This window comes from Zootoca vivipara, chromosome 1 (genome assembly GCF_965207765.1).
Source record: "Zootoca vivipara chromosome 1, rZooViv2.hap1.1, whole genome shotgun sequence".
Classification (NCBI taxonomy): Eukaryota; Metazoa; Chordata; class Lepidosauria; order Squamata; family Lacertidae; genus Zootoca; species Zootoca vivipara.
In genome coordinates, this window is record NC_142582.1 from 114,466,258 (window position 1) to 114,486,880 (window position 20,623).

Here is a 20,623-nt window from a genome sequence, read left to right on the forward strand (position 1 = left end):
ACCCCAAGGAATGCAGAAGATGATAGATAGATAGATAGATAGATAGAGAGAGAGAGAGAGAGAGAGAGAGAGAGAGAGAGAGAGAGATAGATAGATAATAGATAGATGATGGAATAAATCTTAAAGGTGAGTGTGTAGTGGGACCCAAAACAAAGCCCAATGTGGACTGAGCATGCTGATTGACTGTTGGTGGTGGTAGCGAACCAAGGGCAGGGGTGGCACAGATTAGCTGTTACCCTGATCAGGCCACACTCAACATTGAACCATTTTGTTGCAGAGGTCATTTGGTCCTGCCACAGTGTTGAGTAGCTATCCTTCCACTTGTTCCTCTTGCTTTTGACGCTGTTTAAATGTGGCACAGAATGCAAACCCCACCTGCTTTTGGCAGGGTTTGGATCCCTGCTGAAAGCCTCTGGGCTCGCCTTTGGTGGCAAATGGAAACAGTGCTGAAGGCAAGTCCTGCTGCAGATGAACAAGAGGGAGACTCACGTACCATGTCAGGTGAGTGGCAGGTGGGCATGGCCTGCCGACGACAGCTGCATGAATCAAATGAGCCAACCTGGCAGACCAGATTCGGTCTGCAAGCGGGAGTTTCCCAACTCTTGCCCCAGAACTAAAGAGAATCAAGGCATCTGATCATATCTAGTCCAAGGTACTTAGTGGCAGAGCAGACCACATGGGTTACCTGCAGGAGGTATTATGGTTCAATTCCTAGCACCTCTAGTTTAAAGGATCAGGGTGCAGGTTAGGTGAGACTCCAAAGAACTACTCCGGGTCCAAGTAACAAACTGGATGGATAAGTACCTATAAGGCCTGCTGTGAGGAGGAACATAGAATCATAGAACATTGGAGTACATTGGAGCACTCATGTGGCCCTCCCAGCTGCCTTCAGACAGGACCAATGTCACTTTCGATAGAACAGGCAAGCTTTAGAGGTGCACCAAACAAGATAATCACACCGCCCGAAATCATAGACAGCTGCTATATTTGGCAGGTCAGATCCTCTACTGGTATAAACAGATTTGACTTAAAAGGCTTCAGCGGAGTTATGCTAATCGAGACCGATCTTCTCCTCTGCAACAGACAGACGGTGCCAACATAAACTGAAAATCAATGAGAGTTGTTAAGAGGATGAAGTTCAATGTATCTGACATGTAAAAATACATATGCAATGAGTTAAAGCACACCATCCTTTTTTTAAATGTACAGGGCGCAGTACAAGAGTCACAAGATATTTCTCATATAAACCTGGGGAGAAATAGGGGGATTGTTAAAGTATTCTGCAAATACAGATCAATATCCCAGCTAGAAAGAGCAAACAAGTGTTCTGATCCTTAGAGCTGTATAGCATCTTCCACAACGGTTTTTGTTAATAACAGCTACAAATGACTGAAAATGTGAATTCTGCTAGTGCTATTCTTTAAACTACTGTAGCATTATACATCCTTCCATGTTTAGATATGGTGTGTCAATGAATACTAGAGCACTGTTGCCCTCATATCTGGCTTGTGGGCTTCCTGCAAACATCTGGCTGGCCACAACAGGAAGCATGAGGGCTTGAGGAACCCCTGGCCCTCCGGCTCCCATCAGCCTCAACCAAGTATGCTCAATAGTCAGAGAGACAGTTTTGTGCAATAGAGTGGTGGACGAAGACCTGATAGACCAAGGTTCAAATCCCCCCCCCCCCAGCCATGAAACTCACTCTCAGCCTTACCTACCTCATGAGATCAGTGTGAGCATCAAATGAGGAGGGGAACTATGCCTGCTTCCTTGAGCTCCATAGAATAAAAGTGGGATATAAATTTTTAAACAAATAAATGGATGGGATGGGATGGGGGAGAAATTTGATTCAGTTCACGTTTAAATGCCAGTCTCCCTAATCTGCACTTTCTGTAACAGTACGTGAAGTGAAACACAGCTGTTCTTCAAAATTTGCACATCTCTGAATCTCACAATGCATTTCTCCCACATACAGAAATGTATAGATAGCAAAGCAGTAAGATGCATGCATTTGTGAAAATAACATAGGAAAATCATTGTATCGGGAAATATTGCAAAACGATTTAGACTAGGTAAAATTGCATACAATGTGTGTATTGCAAGAAATTTGCACTGAAATGATGATAAATTTTCACAAGGGCTTTAAATAAATAAATACATCAAAGGATGGATGGCCGTTGTGTCCTTCTCATGCCACCCTGCAAGCCGCAAGCCACTTTGTGAGGCTGGAATGATCCAAGGGCAACATCAGTTGGCAGGGTCTCCCTGCTGGGGGGGCACACAGGCAGGTGGCACAACTTGACCCTGCTTGGCTCTGGTGGGGAGGTCACTCTGGCAGCATAAGCAGCAAGGGCTGGGTTGGCACAGTGGGCTCCATTCACCCCCCATGCCCTGCCCTCTCTGGCATGCACCCACACTTGCCCTGGGCATTGGCAAACCATGCTATGCCACTAGGTTGAGAGACCAAATCTTGGACAACTGGGGGGGGGCTTTTGGGCTCAGAGGAGCCAGATCAATTTGAAAGCAAAAGTAAAAGCTCTGATTGGAAGTCCCTTTCCACAAATCATACCCCACAGAGAAAGTCTTCGTACATCTGTGGTTCAAATTATAGCAATAAGAAAACGCTTTTCTCTGAAACGGAAGCAAAAATGCCAAAGTCGAGAATTTGTTATCTCTCTTTTTGCCAGCGTCATGTTGGCTTTCCCTCTACCCGCCACCCCTGCATTGACAAGAAGGTTTTGACATTTCCACAGATAGACACTCCAGAAAAGAAACAATTAACTGAGGAAGTAACATTTTCCTCCAGCATTATACATTTCTCAACCCCTCCATCTTTTCATGGTTGGGTTCAGTGGCTAATAAAGGGAAAGGGAAAATGTCCTATCTATAATAGTAGCACTTCGGAAAATGGAGATGGGTTTTCCCCAAGTGTTTATTAATAGCGACGGAAGGCCTGCAGAGTCTTCCTACCTTGCCGGTATTATTGGATGCAATCTGCCCAGAGCATCCTTTGAGGCGGGTAGAAATGTACATTCTCCCCCGGAGGTTAAAAGTTTCACATCCAGAAAAGTGAGACCTTTTCTGGCACAGTGCTTACATTTCAAAAATAAGCAAGCGCAGAAATTGTCATCTGTTACAGGAAAGACCATTTTCGTTTTTCCAACTGCTGGTTTTTCAACAGCCCCTACAGTGGTGCTTTTTAAAAGGTCTTGGAGCATAATTGTTAACAGCAGCAGCCGCAACCACCATCATTTATGTGATATTTACGTTTAGAACTTAGCTGCTGCTGTTTTATGCATGCTATTTTTGCTGCCTTTACATTTGTACTATTATATTTTGCTGGTATAGTTTTTAATCTGGAGGTGTGACAATATATTTAGATGTTAAAAGGTGTTTTAGATTATGCTTTTATTATGTTACGATTTATAATATGTTTTTTAAAAAATCAGCCCTAGCATTTTTATCCTGCTATGGGACCAAAAAAGGCTCCCATATCAGCTTACAAGTATAACAAGAGCCTGCTGGATCAGGCCTATGGCCCATCTAGTCCAGCATCCTGTTCTCACAATGGCCACCAAGAGTCCGGTGGGAAACTCTTGAGCCGAACCCAAGCAGAAGGGCACTTTTACCTCCTCTGCTATTTCCAGCAACTAGTATTGAGAAACATTACTGCCTCGGACCACAGAAGCAGGGCATAACCATCATGGTTCAGAGCCGCTAACAGGTTTATCCTCATTGAGTTTGTCCAGTTCCCTTTCAAAGCCATCAAAGTTGGTGGCCATCAGTAATAAGACCCTCAGGTTGTTAATCTAAGAGACACAACATGAAAGGAAGAAGGACTGCTAGGAAGGAGGGGGAAACAAGCACCAGTTTTCAGTTACAGTACTGTACTTTGTTTAATTGTTTAAGCCCTGGTTGCCCCCTGCTGGACACACTCTAGTTTAAGCCATTATTCCAGACAAGAAGCCTCGAAGTTGCCTTAGAAGCAGAGTGCTGCCTGCCAAGCTCAGCAAAGTATCATCTCTCTCTGTCTCTCACACACACACACCCTAGAAAATTTTTTCTTCTTCTACCATGATGCAAGGAATACAGAGCTCACAGAACCAGTTATGACATACACTCGAAAGAAAGCTTGCTAGTGTTCCAGCGAATAAACATTGCATGTTTATATATCATTCTTCATATACAGTGGTACCTTGGGTTAAGAACTTAATTCGTACCGGAGGTCTGTTCTTAACCTGAAACTGTTCTTAACGACTTAACCTGAGGTACCACTTTAGCTAATGGGGCCTCCCGTTGCCACCACACCGCCACCGCAGGGCCGGCTCTAGGCCCGCCCCCGGTGGCGCGGGGTGCCAGGGCGCCAGGCCATCAGGGGTGCCGCTGCGCCTGCTGAGAGGTGCGGCTGAGGCTGCCCCAGGAGCGCCTCTGCTGTTCAACAGCTTCAGGCCGCTCTCCGGAGGCGCTCGGGCCTGGGGCCACCTCCGCCGCGGGCAGGGGCGTCGCAACAGGGGGTGGGCAGCGCCCCCTGGCCCAGGGCCGGCCCTACGACAGGCTGGGTGGCGCAGTGCAGCTGGGAAACGGGGCAGCGGGGCACCAGAGGGATCCGGCGTGCCAGGGCGCCAGGCATGCTTAAGACGGCCCTGCGCCACCGCACGATTTCTGCTCAGCCTGAAGCAAAGTTCTTAGCCTGAGGTACTATTTCTGGGTTAGTGGAGTCTGTAACCTGAAGCACCTGTAACCTGAAGCGCCTGTAATCCGAGGTACCACTGTACAGTATTAACAATTGCCAAAACAGAAACCAAAGCATTTGTAGGATATCCCACACGGCAATAATTTGTGCATTCAAGCTGAAAGCTGAATCTTCCCACTTAACCAAACTTGTATGCTAAATAAACCAGTGAGGTAGCCCCTCATACGGTGAACTGCAGTATTTTTTTTGTTGAAAGTGGGAGCTAAGCTGCACAAACAGGGGAGTCACATGGTGCGACTCTCACTGCCATTTACCACTTTGGAGAGAGGGCAGGAGATTATATACTGTACTACAGTAGAAAACTAGGGTGTCAAGAAGAGGTCTAGCCTAGTCTTCCTCCTGACATACTGGTTTTCTGTGTGCAAGAAGGTTGTTGGGGTTCATTTTCTTTTTCTGAAGAGGAGCGGGATTATTCAGACATGCCATCTCCCATATCTTCCCTGCCTAATAGCAAGTGCACAGTGTAATTCACATTGCAAAGCACTTAACAGCTTTGGCCCTCTATACCTAAAGGAGCGTTTTCACCCCCATCGCTTAGCCCGGACACTGAGGTCCTCCTCCAAGGGCCTTCTGCTGGTTCCCTCACTACGAGAAACGAAGTTACAGGGAACCAGGCATAGGACCTTCTCGGTAGTGGCACCCGCCCTGTGGAATGCCTTCCCTTCAGATGTCAAGGAGATAAAGAACTACACAACTTTTAGAAGACATCTGAAGGCAGCCCTGTGTTGGGAGGTTTTAAATGCTTGATGTTTTTATTATGTTTTTAGATATGCTGTAAGTGGCCCAGAGTGGTATAAATAACGATGTTGTTGTTGTTATTGTTGTTGTTGTTGTTGAATGGAGCCCTCTATCTGTGGTCCATGTTCATTGTTAAGTCTGTTCTGTTCCATTTCTACATCATTGTGCAATTTCTAAAAGCTGCACAAGAAATTGGCATTTTTATTTACAGTGCACATTTTACCTTACAAAACCAAGCATTTTTATAGGCATTCTGTTCTAAAATATGGGATTTTGTGTGCATTTCCATATGCATTTTGTTTTGACTTGAGAATTAAGAACATAAAAAGAGCCTGTTGGATCATGTCAAAAGGCCGCTCCAGTGCAGCATCCTGTTCTTACAGTAGCCAGCCCGATGTCACTATGGGAAACCCATCAGCAAGACCTTAGTAAAGAACCACGCTTTCCACCTGTGATTCCCAGCACCTGATATTCAAAGCTACACTGCCTCTGCCAGTGGAGGTAGAACATAGCCATCCTGGCTAGTAGGCAGGGTAGCCTTATCCTCTATAGAATCATAGAATTGTAGAGTTGGAAAGGACCACAAGGGTCATCAAGTCCAACTTCCTGCAATGCAGGAACTTTTTGCCCAGCGTGGGACTTGAACCCATGACCCTAAGATTAAGAGTTGCATGCTCTACTAACTGAGGTTTCTTGGTACATTGGTCTAGGAAGTGCAAATCAGGTCAGTCCATTTAAAAATGTGTACTGAACAAAACCCTCGAGCATCTCTTGACAATCTCCAGCTCTTTCATAGGACACAATGGAACGAGCAGGATTTGTGCCAGAACTGTGCTCTTAGTTCCCATGCATGCTTAGTCAATTACTACCAATGGGATTTACACCCCACCGTTCACTGCAAGCCCCTTGAAGAGCAGCTTATAGCAAACCATAAAGTACAATAAAAACAATGTATCAAGACAGCAATAACAACTCACAGAGATAAAAGCGCCAAACCATCAAATATTAAAAGACCTCAAATACCACCAAAACCTTGAAAGAATAGAGCAGATTTTGTGTGGCACCTAAAAAAAAAAATAACAGAGATGCAATCAGGCAAACATGTCTAGGAGGAGAGTTCCCTAATTTAGGTGCCATCACAGAAAAGGACCTGAAATCACAGAAAGGCTCCTCAATATTATTTCTAGGCTTTGGGGGAGGATTGTGTGCCCTGCCTTGTCCCTCTCTGTAGGCAGCAAAACAGAATGCCAAATGGTAGAGTCAATTCTGATAGATAAGAGGAATTACATACATCAGCTCAAATTGCAGAATTTATACAGGCTGCAGAAACTACCCTTGGTGCAGAATTTGAGTTTCCCTTGGGGCACATATAGCATGGAGCACATTCTGCCTTCTTACGCCCAGTATGGTTAGTAAATATAGCACTATGTTTGTTATAATCAACAGCTATAAAAACGCTATAAAGGGAGTCAGTTTCATTTGAAAGATTTCTCTCTTTCTCAGCCAAAGTTTCCATAGCTGCTAGCATTGAAATCCAACCCATTATCATTAAATAGTATTACAAACCACTAAACAGCACCTTTTTGGAAACAGAAGTTCTAAGTAACAACAGCAACCGAGGAACAAGAAAAATAAAATCTACAAGGACTCAATGAATTGAAAACAGAGACTTGTATGTACCCTTTGTTAACTATGAAAATCCTTTAATAAAAGCAACTATTTTAAAAAATCAACCTTCCATCAAACACTACAGATAATTAAACTGTCTTCAGTGACATTTGCCTTTAGGGAGAGTATTCCACAATTGTGGCATCATCACTGAAAAGGCCCTGCCTCACTTCATTACCTGCTTTGCGTGCGAAAGGTCATAGAAGCTGGACCAGGGTTTGTGCTGCAGATCTAGAAAAGGGGGTAGATCTGAAATGGAGCAAGCCAACTCCACCAATAGAAAACAGCCTTGCCGAATGATTCACTCCCTGCATATCTATCAGCTTAGTAGGGGGTGATTATTGCTGTCTCCCTCATCGCCTTACATTTTAGGAAAAGCTGTATCATTGCATAATCCCCCCCTCACCCCCAAAAGCTCATCCAGATCCAACTGCCGGAGCAGGAACTTTTCTGAATCTTTGAGCCTGTGTTTATTTGGAAGGGTCTTTGACAGCCGGTGAATTACTGGTGCATGAAAAGCTGACAATTGGCTTTAAAAAAAAATCCCTGTGAATTTCAGGGTCTGTTTCATTGCCAAATAAATCTTAGGAAATGTCCACGGAAGCCGGAGAAGTTCCTCCCCATGGACATTCTGCCGCCCTCTTCTCCTCTTCTGCATTCTTTATAGTGTCCTTCTTCTCTTCCTGGGATGCGTTTATTAGAGAACAGAGAGAGGTGGCTTGCGATAATAGCTTTTTCATGTCATGCAAGCGCCATCTGTATTATGCAGAGTCAGGGATGACAGCCTTTTTGCCCGGAGAAGAGAAATGTCCCTCCTCCACCACAAATCACCGCTGTAGTTGGTAGGAGTTATCTATCCTCCTAGAGCTGCAGGGTTGCATATTTTAACTGCACCTCTGCTTCTGCTTCAGGGAAACTGTATGGTGAGGCAAAAGCTATGAGCGCACAAACCCACACCCACCTCATTCAGCTGTGATTCGCACAGACCCTCCAAGTGTCCCTATTTTCCAGGGACAGACGCAGATTTACAGAAGTCATCGCGGTTTCTGATTTGATACTGGAATGTCCTACTTTTCCTCGGAATGTCCCTATTTTCACCAGAGAAATGTTGGAGGATATGGAGTTATTCAACCCCTGAGCCATGTGGAGGCAGCCCTGTATAGTAATTTTTTAAAAAAATGTTTAATGTTTTGTTATGTTTTTATATACAATGGTACCTCGGGTTACAGATGCTTCAGGTTACAGACTCCGCTAACCCAGAAATAGTACCTTGGGTTAAGAACTTTGCTTCAGGATGAGAACAGAAATCGTGTGGCGGCGGCATGGCGGCAGCAGGAGGCCCCCTTAGCTAAAGTGGTACCTCAGGTTAAGAACAGTTTCAGGTTAAGAACAGACCTCTGAAACGAATTAAGTTCGTAACCAGAGGTACCATTGTACAGTGGTACCTCGGTTTAAGTACACAATTGGTTCCGGAAGTCTGTATTTAACCTGAAGCGTACTTAACCTGAAGCGAACTTTCCCATTGAAAGTAATGGAAAGTGGATTAATCCGTTCCAGACGGGTCCGCGGAGTACTTAAACTGAAAGTACTCAAACCGAAGCGTACTTAAGCCGAGGTATGACTGTATGTTGGAATATTATGGAATAGGATGTCCCTATTTTCAGTGGAGAAATGTTGTCAATACAAACAAGGTACAAACAATAGGGCTGAGGTGGAGCCACTTGGCTTGTGGGAAGGGTCTTGACTCGGTGGTAGAACACCAGTTTTGCATGTAGAAGGTCCTATTTGTAATCCCTGGTGTCCCAATGCAGGGAAAGACCAGGGGAACACCAGAGAGCCATTGCCAATCAGTGCAGAGCTGTGTTTCTCAAGCTTGGGTCCCCAGCTGTTGTTGGACTACAACTCCCATCATTCCCAGCTAGCAGGACTAGTGGTCAGGGATGATGGGAGTTCTAGTCCAGCAACAGCTGGGGACACGTGTTCGAAAAACACTGGTGTAGGCAATACTGAGCGAAAGATATCAGTGGTCTACACTTGCAAAAATGTGTAGGTAAAATTGCGTACAAAATGTGTAGGTAAAAATGTGTAGGTAAAATTGCGTACAAAAAGGCACATTTTTTAAGAAGTCATATAAGTACATCATTTTAATTCTCTCACTTTTTAATTGTATTTTGACTAATTGTTTTTTCTTTGTTTTCAGCACTTCTTATTTTTATCTCAAGGAAAAAAGGTGGGGTGTAAATAAATAAAATAAACAAAAGAAAGTCACACAAAAATGTGTTTCAATTTTTTTGTGTGCACTTAAAAGAAATGTTATAGACAAAACTAATGTGGAAATGAGGAACTGAGAGAATCAGATATATTTGTTGCTCTCTAGCTCTCAAGACGCCTGCTTCTTGGGAGAAAAGCAATGACAAACCTAGACAGCATCTAAAAAGCAGAGACATCACCTTGCTGACAAAGGTCCATATAGTTAAAGCTATGGTTTTCCCAGTAGTGATGTATGGAAGTGAGAGCTGGACCATAAAGAAGGCTGATTGCCGAAGAATTGATGCTTTTGAATTATGGTGCTGGAGGAGACTCTTGAGAGTCCCATGGACTGCAAGAAGATCAAACCTATCCATTCTTAAGGAAATCAGCCCTGAGTGCTCCCTGGAAGGACAGATCGTGAAGCGGAGGCTCCAATACTTTGGCCACCTCATTAGAAGAGAGGAATCTTTGGAAAAGACCCTGATGTTGGGAAAGATGGAGGGCACTAGGAGAAGGGGACGACAGAGGACGAGATGGTTGGACAGTGTTCTCGAAGCCACCAACATGGAGTCTGCCAAGGAGTGTGGTGGAGTCTCCTTCTTTGGAGGTCTTTAAGCAGAGGCTTGACAGCCATCTGTCAGGAATGCTTTGATGGTGTTTCCTGCTTGGCAGGGGGTTGGACTGGATGGCCCTTGTGGTCTCTTCCAACTCTATGATTCTATGATTCTATGATTCTAACATGAGTCTGACCAAACTGCGGGAGGCAGTGGAAGACAGGAGTGCCTGGCATGCTCTGGTCCATGGGGTCACGAAGAGTCGGACACGACTAAACGACTAAACAACAACAACAACAATAACAACAACAACAGCAGCAGCAGCAGCAGCAAGCTCTCAAGTGCCCAAGAGCAATGCAATCAAACACTGTCTTATTTATTTCATGGTGGTGGTGGTTTATATACAGTCCTTTATCCAAAGTTCCCAGGGTGGTGTACAACATTAAGAACATAATTTACACAACATACAAATGAAGACATAATACATAGCATTATAATAAAATAATCACAATCACAATCTGCACCCCCCCCCACACACACACACATTTACGAGGCCATAGATTAATGGCTGAAGGCCTGGGTAAAGAGGAATGTTTTCACCTAGTGCCTATAGATATATAATGATGGCACCAGGCAAACATTTCTGGGGAGAGCATTCCACAGACAGGGAGCCACCACAGAAAAGGCCTTTTCTCGTGTTCCCACCCTTGGAACTTCTCAGAGAGGGGGGACAGAGAGAACTAAGGGCCTTGGATGACAAGCACAGAGTCTGGGTCAGTTTGTATGGGGAGAGGCAGTCCTTAAGGTATTGAGGTCCTGGGCCTTGTAAGGCTTTATAGGTCAGCACCAGCACTTTGAATTGGGTCTGGAAACTAATTGGCAGCCAGTGCAGCTGAATCTTAGGATTTCAATGAAGTCATGCCCTGAGCAGAGAACCGTCTATTTTATTTTAATCCCCTGGGGAGGCATTCAGTGAGGTTGAAAACTGTTGGGGAAAGCCAGGCTTGCTCCCTGACCCCCGGAGAAATGCTTTGGGATAAGTGCTTTGGGGGACTGATTTGTAGTGCATGTCCATTACCGCCGCCACCAAATCCTCTGGGGAATGGGAAATTTACATTCAAGTGACCTAGTTGGGGAAAGGGGTGGTGATGGAGCCATTAATTTTCATTTATGTAAAATTCTATCAATTTGACAAGTGTGGAAAGAGGCGCTGCTTATTTGCATTCACTGCCTGCTAGAAAAGATGAAGTGAAGCCCAACTTTTGGAAATGCAATAGCACTTAAGAGATAGTCTGTTCGTGGAAAAGATTTTTTGTAGTTTTATGTGAAACATCGCCATGGCTGGATCAGAGGCAGACCCATGAACTGAAAAGCTCCTGGTGCAACTTTGGAGTTCACAGGTATGCTGGGAACCAGAAAAGTGTATACATTATTGGTGCAGTTCCAAGGAAGGATGGGAAAGACTCCTGCCAGAGCTCCCGAATCTTATGTGAAGCAGTTGAGGGAGCTGGGTGTGCGTTGCCTGGATAAGATATGTTTTGACTGAGAGATGATATGATAGCCATCTTCAAATATCTGAAGGCATTGGAGAGGGAACAAGCTTGTTTTCTCAGATTTCTCCTGCTCTGGAGGGTAGGACCCAAACCAATGGCTTCAAGTTACAAGAAAGGAGATTCCAAGTCAACATCAGGAAGAACTTTCTAACAGTAAGAGTTGTTCCACAGTGGAATAGACTCTCTCAAAGAGAATGCAGCTCACCTGGGGCCAGTCACTGCATCTCAGCCTAACCTACCTCACAGGGTTGTTGTGAGGATTAAATGGGGAGGGGGAGAATGATGTGGGCCACGTTGAGCTCCTTGGAGAAAATGGTGGGATATAAATGAAATATAAATAAATGAGAGAGAGAGAGAGAGAGAGAGAGAGAGAGAGAGAGAAGGCACTTGAGACCTCCTGCGTGCAAAATGCTTGCTCTGCCACTGGCCTATAGGATTTCTACTTTTCACAGCATTTTTATTATTGCTGTAGTGGGTATGAATGCCAGAGCATTAAACACATGTGTAGCATTTATTTATTTATCTACCCAGCAGAGTCTCCTTTAAAATATGGACAGAGGCCCAGACTCAGCCGATTCACCATGTATGCCTATTAGAAAGTGGTCTGTAACAGATTAGCCCCAGGATGGAAGATTTATTACACCCTGGATTAGAAAGAGTTAATCCACCTCCAGCTTAACTGACAATGCATCTTTAGGAGGCGGGATGGTGCCCGGTTTAAAAAGGAGGGAATAACCGTTTTGGCAGTGGGAAGAGGGGGAGTGTGGTGACGAAGAGGGAAGAAGAAGGTTGTGGGGCCAGGATAGTGGTAGTTTAGGTTAGGCTTAGGATAACTTGATGGTGCTGGAGGAGACTCTTGAGAGTCCCATGGACTGCAAGAAGATCAAACCTATCCATTCTTAAGGAAATCAGCCCTGAGTGCTCTCTGGAAGGACAGATCGTGAAGCTGAGGCTCCAATACTTTGGCCACCACATGAGAAGAGAAGAATCCTTGGAAAAGACCCTGATGTTGGGAAAGATTGAGGGCACTAGGAGAAGGGGACGACAGAGGACAAGATGGTTGGACAGTGTTCTCGAAGCTACGAACATGAGTTTGACCAAACTGCGGGAGGCAGTGCAAGACAGGAGTGCCTGGCGTGCTATGGTCCATGGGGTCATGAAGAGTCGGACACGACTAAACGACTAAACAACAACAACAACTTGAAGTTAAAGTCTGACAGTTAATGTATAACTGTAACTAAGCTTATAAACATGCATCGTTAAGAAAAGAAAAACCTATGTTCTCAAGAAAATAAAATTCAACTTCTTTTTGTGCCAAAGAGTATCATCTTGGTTATTCCAGCAGCGTATTAAAACTCACAGAGGTGGAGACTCAGAAAAGGGCAAAACTTACCTAAGGAAAAGGGGGTAGTTTGTGTCCTAGAGTCACACAGGAAGGGCAGTATGGTGAAAACCTAGAGTGCCACAAGTTTGCCAGGGTGATATGGCAGACTGATACAGTGGGGATCTGAGTTGAGGAAGTTCCTGTTCTGTAGGCAAGAGGTTGTTCATTCAAATAGCCCTGAGTGTTTGTGAAATCAGGCCACGAAAGCTGGAATTAGACTCTCTTTACTGAGAAGCCCAGAATTGAGGGGTTTATTTTAAGGCGTAAGGAATTGAGTGGGGATTGCTTTACCCCTGTACCCTTTAGTCTCATAATCCATTTGCAACGTCGGTGAGGGGGTTCGTCGCATGGTCCATGGTGGTACATACATATCTGCACCTGACATGCTCATGCACAGCACATGGATGTAACAGTCAGATATCTGTACTCAAAGATGACAACAGAAACCAATAAATGTTATTATGGAAGGTATACAGCACATGTCTATAGATGTGGACCGGTCTCCCTTGGGAGGTTGTGGACTCTCCTTCCTCAGAGGTTTTCGATCAGAATTTGGATGGTCATCTGTTATGGATGCTTTAGCTGAGATTCTGGTATTGCAGGGGGGTTGACTAGATGACTCTTGGGGTACCCTTCCAACTCTGTGATTCTATTATTCTATGTGTCTACTCAGAGAGCTTAATAGCATTCACTCCAGAGTGAATGTATATAAAGCTGCAGCCCCACTGTATTATCTGTAAGCCTCAGTATTAGAAATATAATTTTGCATTTTCAAGAACAGTTTGGATCATTATTGGATGATGCTGAAGATATAAAGCAGAAACGCCCCCTACTGGTGATTAATATAACTACCGTTCACTTTGTAAATAAAACAAGGTTCTTCAACACTGAGTCTACAGACATATACACAACACACTCCAGCTGCTTTTATAGGCATTTCCTTTCCCCAGGGAATGCAGGAGCCTGTAGACTCTGAACAGATCATTCTCAGCATGTTCAGCAAACTGCATGTCCCAAGATACTTGAGGAAACATTGACAGTTATATATACATGTATAAAACCAAGATACATTTGTAGTGTAGATTGGGATAAGCAGATTTTAGGATTTGGGGTACTGCCTTCTTCTTTTAAGCAGAACACTGGGAGCCACCAGCAGAAGACAGGTGCAAACTATAGACTCTCCACGTGTCCCTATTTTCCAGGAATGATCCAGGATTTACAGGAGCTGTCCTGGCCTCTAACTTGATCCGGGAATGTCCCGCTTTTCCTTAGAATGTCCCTATTTTCACTGGAGAAATGTCAGATGGTATGGAGTTATCTGAGCCAAGGAGACAAGTAACTACACAACCTTCAGAAGTTTTATTGTTTTTATATATGTTGGAAGCCACCCAGAGTGGCTGGGGCAACCCAGTCAGATGAGTGGGATATAAATGATAAAATTATTATCATTATCATTAGGACACCCCTATTTTCATTGGAGAAATGTCAGAGGGACCCAGGTGGCGCTGTGGTTAAACCACTGAGCCTAGGGCTTGCTGATCAGAAGGTCGGCAGTTCGAATCCCTGTGACGGGGTGAGCTCCCGTTGCTTGGTCCCAGCTCCTGCCAACCTAGCAGTTCGAAAGCACGTCAAAATGCAAGTAGATAAATAGGAACCGCTACAGCGGGAAGGTAAACGGCGTTTCCATGTGCTGCTCTGGTTCGCCAGAAGTGGCTTTGTCATGCTGGCCACATGACTTGGAAGCTATACGCCGGCTCCCTCGGCCAATAATGCGAGATGAGCGCGCAACCCCAGAGTCGGTCACGACTGGACCTAATGGTCAGGGGTCCCTTTACCTTTACCTTTATATATGTTGGAAGCCACCCAGAGTGGCTGGGGCAACCCAGTCAGATGAGTGGGATATAAATGATAAAATTATTATCATTATCATTAGGACACCCCTATTTTCATTGGAGAAATGTCAGAGGTTATGGAGTTATGTGATGCCCGAGTCAAGGAGATAAAGCGATAAGATACAACCTTTAGAGGACATCTGAAGGCAGCCCTGCATAGGGAAGTTTTTTTAATGTTTAATGTTTTATTATGTTTTTATATAGGCCGGAAGCCAACCAGAGTGGCTGGTCAGATGGGCAGGGTAGAGTAAGAATAAGAATAAGAATAATAGAATATGTCCCTATTTTCATTGGAGGGTATGAATACAATTCTGGACATTGATATATACATACAGCTTGTAGGCTTTGCACATACAGATGCAGATACAGGTATATACAACTGGAAAGCATCTCTATTGCTCCAGAAATTCAAGACATAACACAGATTCCTACTCCTCAAGACTGACCCCAACACATGAACAGACTACCTGACTAATGAGATGACTTGCCTTAATCACTTATATTGATGGCACTGGGCTGTTGCCGTGGCAACTGGCTTGGCTGACCTGTTGACTTATCTCCTCTATGGGGTGATTTGTGCTCATGAAGGAAATTAACCCTTTCCTCCATGCCCAGTTCCTCCAGCATCTTGTATTATTTCTTTGGTGTGCATTGCTTTGAACCCAGGACGTTTTGCATGCAAAGCAGATCCTCCCAGCAAACCCATCACAAGGGGAAGGATCATAGCCCAGTGCTTGAACATCTGCCTTGCACGCAAAAGATCCCAGGTTTAATTCTCAGCATCTCCAGGTAGGGCTAGGCGAGACCCCAGCCTGAAACCCTGGAGAGCCACTGCCAGTCAGTGTGTAGACAGTATTGACCTAGATGGGTTGATGGATCTGGCTCAATATAAAGCAGCTTCCTGTGTTCTTGAGAGTTCATTCACTGGTGTTAACCTCTTTTCAAAATCAATGGGGTGTTTTTCACAATACTGAACTTTAGTTTTGTGGCTCTGCTGGTAATCTGCAAATGCTTTTTTCTTTCTTACTTACTTACTTTCAATGGCCCCAAGTAACACATCTCACTACAGTGGAACCTTGGTTCTCGAATTTAATCCATTCTGGAAGTCCGTTCGACTCCCAGAAACCAAAGCACAGCTTCCGATTGGCTGCAGGAGCCTCTTGTACTTAAGCGGAAGCCGCGTCGGACGTTTGACTTCCGAAAAACATTCACAAACTGGAACAGCGTTTGGGAGCTGATTTGTTCAGCAGCTAAGCCGTTCGAGAACCAAAGTACCACTGTAATTTATAAGGTGTTTCAAAATCACAATGCTAGGGGCCTTTTCACACATTACACTGTTAAGTGTACACTTATGATGTGTTAAGTGTCCACCTAAAACGTAAAGTATGAATGATGAAAGACAGTATTGAAATCTGCTCTCCAAGACTGAACATTTCCACTTTTTCTTACAGCTGACAATGGCTTTTAGATTAGTGTTTGTATGGTAAAGAGTCTAGCAATTGTCACTGCAACAGAAAGTCTCAATGTAGGTCCTTACAGTGCCCTCCAGTGGTCCAGAGATTCTTGAATGTTGTCTGAATAAGCAATATATAAAATCCATCAAAACCTGTTTTTATTTAACTGTCTCCATTGGGTTCAGAAGCACGCAAGTTTACTAGTTTTCATATTAAATAAGATGATTTGCAGATGGAATGGATAAATGTCTTCATTCTCATGACCAATCTAAAAATACTGCATGTATAAAAATATAAGGAACGCCCCGCTGGATTAGAATAAAGGCACATCCAGACTTGTACAGTATCCTCTTTCTCACTCTGGCCAACCAGATTCCTATGGAAAGATATCAGAAAGTTTCAGGAAGTGAGAAGTAGGTAAATTTGACTTTATTTTTATTTTTTTTAAATAATTTTTATTACAATAATTCACATACATAAATCCATCCATCATTGTCCCAACATAATTCTCTTCACAACACAAAAAAGAAAAAGGTATCAAAATTTAGCGTACTTAGACCCCCTTTCCATTTTGGCCTAATGGCAGTCCTGCAAAACAAGGTAGCCGGACAAATTAGCCCATGATTTCCCCCAGAGCCAGTGTGGTGTAGTGGTTAAGAGCGGCAGACTCGTAATCTGGGGAACCGGGTTCGCGTCTCCGCTCCTCCATGTGCTGGGTAATCTTGGGCTAGTCACACTTCTTTGAAGTCTCTCAGCCTCACTCACCTCACAGAGTGTTTGTTGTGGGGGAAGGAAGTGAAAGGAGAATGTTAGCTGCTTTGAGACTCCTTCCGGTAGTGATAAAGCGGGATATCAAATCCAAACTCTTCTTCTTCTTCTTCTTCACACACACTAAAAAACAAAATTAACCATTCCTGGCATGTTCCATTACAGATTTTTGCAATATAAATTAGAGCACATACTGCTGCCACAGGGAAGCCATCTGACAAGTAAGCAGGAGAAGAGATATAAAAACTTATTGGACCTGTCCAATGGCCCACCTTATTCAGCATTATCCATACTGGTGGCTGATATTCTGAAGCATACTGTCTCTGACAGTGGAGGGAGAACCTGATAGCCCTAACTTCCATGAATTTGTCTAATCCTCTGTTACAGTTACTGCATATATTAATTTTGTACAGCTTTCTTTGAATGTCTTTTTATAATGTGTTGACGGCTCTAAATTTTATGTATTCATTCATTCATTCATTCATTTACTGCCATTCAACAAAAATTTCCAAGGTCAACCAGAGCACAGTAACATTTTTAATGATTATGAATATAAAACCAGGCACAGTAGTTGTTCTAGACTAAGGAATCTGAGCTGTGATCCTGTGCATTTGTGATTTATTTGCTTTGGGACAAGTCTTTGGACCATAATTAAACACAGGCATCGTTAAACATGATGAATTGTGCTAATGATGCTACTTGCACATGCAAAAGTTCCAAGGCAGACACACTGCTTCATTTCCAATCAGTGTGTGTCCTGTAACTTCCTGCTGAAATCGTGTAGCTTTTCAGATTACAAATGTTCCCAAGATTGGTGGGTTTTTCTTGCTTTTGTTGTGTTACAGTGCAAGAGCATCCCTCCAGGTGTCTGGGACAGGTACCCTGGGGAAGCATCACAAAACAACTAATAAAACAGAATGAAGTGTGGACAGCCCAGTATAAATGCACCACTAATGCACTATTATTGTACCATCAGTGACAAATTGCAGAACACCCCTGCAAACAAATTTCTTCATGTCTTCATTGAAAGTAACAGTGAACGTATGCTTACTCAATCCAGTCACTAGAGGGAGTCATATATATATTTAGCTGGTCCCCAACAGCTAAACTTTGCTACTATGCCATCTCCCGTTACAGACAAATGCTCTAGTTTATATGTAATAACTCAGTGGTGTGCCCACATCTGAAATATTGGTGAGGTGTCTTGGTTGCCCCATTTTTCTTCTCCTTTTAATGTATGCCTGCTTCTTATTCTTCTTTATGGTTCGGGTATGTAAATACAATCTGATATTCAGTGAAGTATGATTGCGATTTGGTAAACTGGTTTGCTGTCATTATTTCATTCTGCAACTCTGTTATTTTTCTTTCTTTTTCAGTGTCTGTATGTTTTTGTATGCAACAAGCATTTTTGGGGGGGAGGGGTAATTTAATGCAGACCTGAAGAGAATATGGTATTAAAAAAAGAATAATTAATATTATCAGAGGTTTGCTCATTAGAAAGCTAATAGGGAGAACCTCCATTGAAACCCCCTGTATCTCTCCCCATACCAGAACTTGGGATTATCAATTTAGGAGAGAAAATTTTTTTTCACACAAGAACAAGAGAAAAATAACATGATGACAGCCACCAGTTTAGATGTAATGGAGAAGAGTTCTAATTCTAATCAACAGTTATTATCTTTATTAGCTATATTAGGTGGGACCTGAAAAATGCCTGGTGGAATGCTCCTGTTCAATGTTCCAGCTAGCTAGTCAGGCCCCATGGATCTGTTTTTGAGACCGAAAGTCCCCACCTCTTGACAGCTATCTAAGTCCCCTCCTCTCCAGGGCTTTTTCTAAGCAATCAGAGACTATGCCTGCATGAAGCCAACCTCTGCTCCGCCCTTTTCATGCATCTTCTGGTTCTGGGAGACAAGGGGGGAGGAGAGCTTGTCACAGTACAAAAGCACCTTGTCCAGATGCTGGATATTTGCAAAATGTCAAAAGCAATGGCTGATTCCCACAGCTGTAAGTTTATGTTAACTGCATTCATCAGGTCCTGGGTGGATGGAGACTGTTGAGGGCTGTCCGTTGGAGCAAGTTGACTTCTGTAGTCACATCTGATATTCTCTGACTCACAAATTATTGCTTTAAAGGTGCTTTATTTTTGAAACAATGCATTGCATTCATGGCATTGCATTCCTATTGTATGTCTGCATTTGGTTATACCATATTAAGGAAAAGCAATTTAACTTCTTTTTGCGATCAGGTGAGTGCTTGTTGAATTTAGTATTGAGTTTTGGGGTTGTAGTCTCATTTTGCTGGGGTTACATTAAGTCCATACAAGTGTGACCAGCTAGTTGTGTACAAGCAGTATCAAGAACAGGACAAGATTTTCCTGCATACTACTGTTAAATACTACAGCTTACTACAGAAAGACCTTGCCCCACCAGGCTCCCAGTTCAGCTCCCAGAATCTCAATAACAGACCTTCTTTGGCCTCTTTTCCCCATTGTGTGCCAAGCCAGACATCGCAATACCTTCATGTAAGCAATGCTCTCCCACTTAACTAGGATAAAATAAACTTCAAGGTGTCTGCATACAGCTTAGGGCCAATGCCGAACAGAACCAAAGATTTAATATCTGTACCACTGGCAAGTTCTGGGCACAGAGCTGGAGGGGAAGTCCCGAGGGACAGTGCCCGGAAGGGAGGACAATGGTATATATATGTAGTACGGATGAAAACTGTAATGGGTGTCACTTCATGGAAACTGTGTTGCATTGATTTGACAGTGTTCTCACATTTGCCCCTACGTAGGAAAGGGGGGGGGCCAAGGAAATTCTAGGCCTTAGGAAAGAGGCACAATAATCATTGCTATTTAAAGCACCACTAGTGCAATGTATGTCATTCTGATGGATGAAGGAAAGGCCTGTCCATTGCATGCACTTGGCACACAGATCGCTCACTGCACCATCCTGTGAATGCATCTGTTTAAAACTCTCCCTTTCCAGCTTTAGGATCATGGCTTAAAGCAGGCATCCCCAAACTGCGGCCCTCCAGATGTTTTGGCCTTCAACTCCCATGATCCCTAGCTAACAGGACCAGTGGTCAGGGATGATGGGAATTGTAGTCCAAAACATCTGGAGGGCCAAAGTTTGGGGATGCCTGGCTTAAAGGAATAAAAACAATATACTTAAAGCTGTTAATTGCAGCAGGACCTTGGAGGTAACGGGGGGGGGGAGCAAATGTGATGGAGCCCTGCATAGGATATTGGATCATTAATAACAGGGATCAAATTATGGGGGCGAGGAGACCACCTCCTACCTTCTGTGATAACCCCTATAACTGCTGTTTAAAGAAGGCATTTCAGGTGGGAGCATAGAATCATAGAATGGTAGAGTTGGACGGGGCCATTAGGGTCATCTAGTCCAGCCTCCTGAAATGCAGGAATCTTTCACCCACCATGGGGCTTGAACCCACAACCCTGGGATTAAGAGTCTCATGCTCTACTGCATGTTCTGCCTAAACCAGGGTGGTGGGGGGTGGTGCGGAGTTGAAGAACTGAGTTTGAGGGTTCTTGCTCACTGCTTTGCAGTCCTGAGTTGCTCCTGAACTAACTACATTTTAGGA